We start from the raw sequence: 6,000 nt of genomic DNA on the forward strand, positions 1-6,000 counted from the left end.
ATCTGTCTGCAGGAGGAGAGAGAAGGCGGGGAATTGCCATGGATGTTACTCTTCTGAGAGAAAAGCTCTTATATTTATCTTCTATAGAAGCCTCCTGCAAGACAAAAAGAACTGCTAAAGAAAGATGAGACTAACGTGCTGCTGAATATATAATTTGCTTTATATCACCTCTCCCACTTTCCTCCTTTCACTCTTGTTCTTCTTCCAAGCATTTCAGTACTCTTCAGGGAGCATCTTTTGATCACCTAATATTTGAACTGGGCAGGAACTTAACAGTGTGTCACATTTAGGCCATCAGATCATAGCTATGTACCACACAATTACACCTCTTTTAAAAAAAAAATGCTGAATCTGGTGATCTCAGCACTTTTTGAATGCCAGTCAGCAAAGACACCTGTTAGAGGCACTGGGACCATCGGAGAAGAGTTGCAGGCAGCAGAACCACCACATGTTCTTTGGGGTTTCTTCTGTAATCCAAGCAAGGAAATCCTATTTAGCTGGCTTCAGCATCAGCCGGGCTAAGGAAGGGAGATAGCAGATGCACAAACAACGCCTTGTGTGTAATTACAGCCTTTGAGGGACAGGAAACTGCTGCTTCTTTCAGCAGTTGCTCACAGGTTCCAGGTGGTGTCTTCGTCCCTGTGCAGTGGGATCCTTCCTGAAATAGCAAATGAAGGACAGGCTGCATAAAACTCTTATTGGACCTATAAGGCCAGGAACCGGTCTTAATACAGACCAAACTTAACAAGACTGACTTCTAAGTCTTAGTGAGTGCAATGGTTTTCGAGTGTGCATTAAACTTCACCTTAGGGCTCAAAAAGAACAGAGGTGCAAAGGGAAGTCTTCCTTTCCCAGATGCATCCTGCAATGCTTCAGCCCTGCATGTGGATTCACTGCAAGTCACTGCTTGCATCTGTTTGCTGCCATGTGGACCATTCCGAGAGGGCCGTGGAAAGGCTTTGCTGCAGACTCTGGAGGAGGACCCATTAGCTTTGCTAGGGCCCTAGGAAGGTTCCCAAAGAGCCAGCTCTCAGAGGGGCAGAGAGATGTGCTTTTGTTCTTTCCAGAGCTTCATCACAGCATAAAACCACATAAAGCATCAGGAGAAAACTGTGTAAATCACAGGATACAGATGTGCAGAGATGACAGCCAGATGTGCCTTAGCAGAGCTAAGGAGCAGTCATGACTGTTTCAAGGAGAGCAAACAGCCTTGAGTACTTGGCATTTTCCCCTGCAAACCATGCCAAGTTCTGCTCTTCAGACCAAATAGAGATTTTCTTCTGTTTGGACTGGCAGGTTATGCTCACAAAGAGCTTTAAACTCTGGAGGAATATGTTTAGGATTAATGCAGAGCAGTACCTTTAGGTAGACGTTAAGCCAGCCAGAATCCAGGCTGGCAGGTAGAGTGATTTCTGACGGTTGGGCAGCATCCTGAGTCAGTTTAGAGGGTGAAGGACCCCAGCACTTGACAGCTGCCCTGGAGCCTTGACCAGATGCCTGCAGGGCTGGGGACGCCAGGAGATTGTGGCTGGGCAGTACTTCCCATGCAGAGACCGACCAGCTCAGGGCATCTGTATGGCAGAATCACTGAGTTCTGCTGCTGTGGCATGTCACACACCAGACCGCTGCTGCAGATCCACCTAAGGCAGTCCGGGCAGACTGGAGAGAAATAACAGCATGTTTCCTTGCTTTGGGCTTTAGCCTGAGGCCTTACTCTTTCAGCACAGCTCCTGTGTCATCCCTCCAAGTCTCTGTCTACGCAGAAGGCATCACCCTTTCAGCTCATGTGTTAGCTGGGTGTGCACACATTTTAAGCAGGTTATTGGCAGGGCTGTGGTGGCTGAGCACAGTTGCTTCTCTCCTGTGAGGTAAGAGGGGCAGGCTTAAACCAGCTGTTCAACCTACAAGCCTTACACACATATCCTCTTTGCAAACCGCAAAGAAGATGCAGTTAAACACACTGCTGATTACCACTGATGGTTACTCCCTCCTTCCTGCCTGGGATCCCTTGGTGAGCAGAAAGCTTGTGTGAGCAAGCCTCCTCTGCTCCCATGCAAAGTTAGCCATCCTAATGCCATTTGCTGGCGACACTGGTTTCAGTAACTCTGACCAACTTGGCACCAAAGGTGGTCTGGGAGTATACGTACGCTCCTCCCTTGCCACGCTGCAGGGGTGTCACTGCTAGCTGATGGCCAGCAGCTGAAGGGTGTGATGTCTCCAGTCAACTCATGGGCAGTGCCACACAAACCAATGACAAACTATTTCATCTCAGTGATGCATTTGTTCTCCAGGTTCAAAGTGGTTCAAAAGGCTGCCCATCTGTTGTGATTACCATGTAAAAACAGTCTACAGTAGTTAAGACTATGCCTGTTCCCCATTGATTTAAAAGCATTTAAATAAGTTTTCATCTGCTTAGATAAAACAACTTAAGGGCATACCCGTGGATAAAGCTGGGTGTCTTTGTTATGAAGTCTGGCAGCTTCCCCCTAGCTCAAAAGCTGAGGCAAAACTGTCTGCGCTGGCATGGGGGAGTTCAGGGTTTTAGGGAGGCATCAGTATGAACCAAAGTCTTCCTGCAACAAGAGGAATGTCCATCTCCCTCACAGGGCTAACCAAACCGCTCTCTCATACTCCCCAAGCAAACAGAAGCGATACTTCTGGCAGACCCATCGGCTTCCCTAGGTCAGGGAAGGACTTTGTCGAACATGCCTGCACCCTGCGAGCCCAGTGCAGAGGGTGGCTAAGCAGGTAGTGAGCTGCAGAGGCAGGCAGGACCCGCAGAGGCGAAAGGTGCAGAAGTGAGGGAGCACTGAAAAGAGCTGGAATACACCAACAGCAATAATTGCAGGATGAAAATGTCTGCTGTGCACAGGGAGCTCGCCACAGGGTCTGCAGCAGCCTAGGAGACCCTGAGCCCTGCCAGAAGCAAAGCAGGAATGTTGGCGTCAGGGTGTCACAGAGCCATCTTTGCTCAGCCAAGGACAGAGGCCACATCTTGAGGACAAGGACGTTTGCTGCCTCTGGTTTTTGGGCCACTGAATAGTGGGAAACGGCCACAGAAAAAGCAAAGAGAACCGTCTCCAAACAGCAGCATAAAAATGGGACACGACGTCCATTCTCAGAACATGCCTGCACACGTGTCCATGGCATCTGTGTTGTTTCTCCCTCCTGTCGGTAACGGGGGGTGCCTGTTGTACGGAAGGGAGTGGAGGGGATGCGCTCTCAGTCTTTCAGCTGTTTAGAAAAATAAACAAGACTGTGACAGAACTGATTTCTGGCTTGCCTTCTCCCAGAAGGGTTTGGGGTTTTTTGGTGGTTAAAGGAGGGCAGTATCATCTGGCTTTCTTACTCCATTTCTCTTCTGTACTCTCTCTCAGACAGATTTTTCTAAAGCTTTCCATGCCCCCTCTTTCTCGACTGAAGATTCGTGATTAAATACATACGTGGAGAAACAGACAAAAGAAATAATATACACTGCATTTGTATGGGTATATATATTTGTCCCTTTTTGAGGCTTGGAGATATTTCCTTCTCTAGCCCCCACCCCTGTTTTTAGGGGCTGTTTTCCCTTACTGAGCCCAGCCAAGGTGGGAGCTGGACAGGCAGGAGTGGGCAGGAAAGCCCTCCTCTGCCAGAGCGCCGCCGGCCTCTCCCACGCCATCGGTCCGGGACAGGCGTGGGGCGGCCTCTGCCCATGTGGCCCCCCACATGGGCTGCCCCCCCTGCCCGGGCAGCAGCCGGGCTGGCAGCAGGTGCCAGGTCTCACAAGGAAGGCAGTGCTTGCCTGGGCTGGCACCCAGAGGGAAGCCTGCCAGGAGCCCTGCGAGCATTTCCACTTCAGCGAGAGCAGCCTCTCCCCTTAGTGCACTGAGCCATTGCCCTGGCGCAGCTCTGCGATCTGTTGCTGCCTCCAGCTTTACTCATCTCCTGCCCAGCCGAGACCCTCCTCTGCCTCCCACAGACATGGCACTCTCCCTCCCGGAGGCGACTGCAGAGGCTTGTCCCTGTGGTTAATCCTTCGCTACTGGCCTATCTGTGGGAATATCTAGTATTTCGGTGGCAAGGAGAAGTAATTACTAATTAAGTCTGCAAAGCATAAAAGCCAACTAGGGTTCTTTCAGGGTGAAAGAGGCAAAAGAAATGCTGGTATTAATAGAAAAATATTTGTTACTTCATGGGATATCAGGGCTTCCTGTGGTATGAGGTTATGTCTTGCATAGCTCATGGCTGAACACCTTGGGATGACTCTCGGCCTGCCTTTTTTTATTTCAGCAGCCAGCTTGATCACTCTCAAATCAATGATCTGTTTTACAAATAGAGCAATTCTGCATCTCCTTATCGGATGTCCTCCAGCTCACTGCTCCACTTCTGCATGTACAGGCAGGCACGGAGCGGGCTGGTGGTACATCTGTCTGCACCGTGCCCTGGTGAAAGGCTACAGCACAACAACCTGTCTATAGAAAAGCACATGGGGAGCTGCTATTCTACCTGCCCAACAACACTAGAAAACAGCAACATTTAACAAAATTAAAGGGCAGAAAATTCAAAACAAATGCAAATGAAATCCTATTACACACAGTGAAATTACCCTGGAGGACCCTTTGCCACAGGAAGTTGTTTCTGAGGACAAAAAAATCTCTGAAGTGCAAAAGAAGTCTGGGTAACTGTAACTATTGAGAACAGCAGTGTCAGAATTAATCTTAACATTAGCCTAATCAGAGTTCACAGCTGGTAAAAGGCCTAGGAAAAAAAAAAAAGAGAGAGATCAAGAAATCTAATGTAAAGCTCAGACCACCACCGATCCACCTGCACCTTCACTGCTGAAAAATCCTGTGGTGGCCTGCCTCTGAGGGATGCTGTCCACTAAAAAGCATCACATGTTGGAGGCACTGGCGAGATGCCAAACTCTGCCCCATCTTCCTCAAACATCCCTGTCCCCTCAAGACCCACTCCTGGAGACAACAGCTCTCAGAGATTTCTCAAATTACTTCTTTCCATTGGCCCGTATGAAAGCACCTTCTGTTTGCTGCCTTTCTTGAACTGTCTTGCTGCTTCCTTGTTGAACACAAGGACTTGAAAAGCGCTTTATCAAGTGTTTATCAGGCTTTACCAAGTGCTTATCAGGCTTTATCAGGCTTTCCTCCACCTCTCTGGCTGGGCCTCAAGCTGCTAACGCAATACTTGTCACCATCGCAGGCAAAACCACGCCAAGCCACCAGCATCCCAGCTCTCAGGATATGGGTTATAAGTAAGGCACATCTGAATCCTGCTGATGCATCAAGCCTCACAGCACACTGATGGGTCATGAGGCAGGTGAGGACCTGCCATGGGAATAGTGACTTCCAGCTGCATGCCGCTTGGCAGCAAGGCAGCTCAGCAGACTTTGTCTTCTCCAAGAGCCGCACACAGCCAAGACAGCTGGAGAGCTGCTCCAGGGAAACATGAAGTGAAGGTGCCCTGGCAGGCTCGCAGGAGAGGCTGCACCAGCCTGTAGAGAGGACCACATACAGCACACCTTCTCCCTTCCCCAGCACTTCAATCCACCTCACGTGGACCCTGCCAGCCTGCTTACCCTCCTTGCCCTGGTCCCTCTGAACAGCAGCCCCGCCACCTTCCTGCATTTCAGTCGCTCCCCCAGCTTGGAAACATCCTTGAGCTTGCTGAGGGTGCGCTCTGGCCATCGCCCAGGTCTTTCACAAAGACACAGAACAGCACCAGCCTGCAAGGAGCGTCTCTTCCAGCAATTGCCCTCTGATCACATCTCTCTGGGCCCTGCGCTTCATCCAGACCACCATCCTCCTCTTAGCCCACACACTGAGCAGTAACTGCAGCAAGGCAGCTTGAAGAATAGCAGCTGTGTTCATGCAGACTCAAATTGTGCCCTGCCCACTGACCTGGTGATGCTGGACAGTGGTTTTCTTGTTATTCCACAGAGGTAAGAGAAAGCAAAGAGCAAGGACTGCTCAGCACGTGCCAAGCCCAGGGTACAGCAGTATCACT

This window comes from Falco peregrinus, chromosome 11 (assembly GCF_023634155.1).
Source record: "Falco peregrinus isolate bFalPer1 chromosome 11, bFalPer1.pri, whole genome shotgun sequence".
NCBI classification, from domain to species: domain Eukaryota; kingdom Metazoa; phylum Chordata; class Aves; order Falconiformes; family Falconidae; genus Falco; species Falco peregrinus.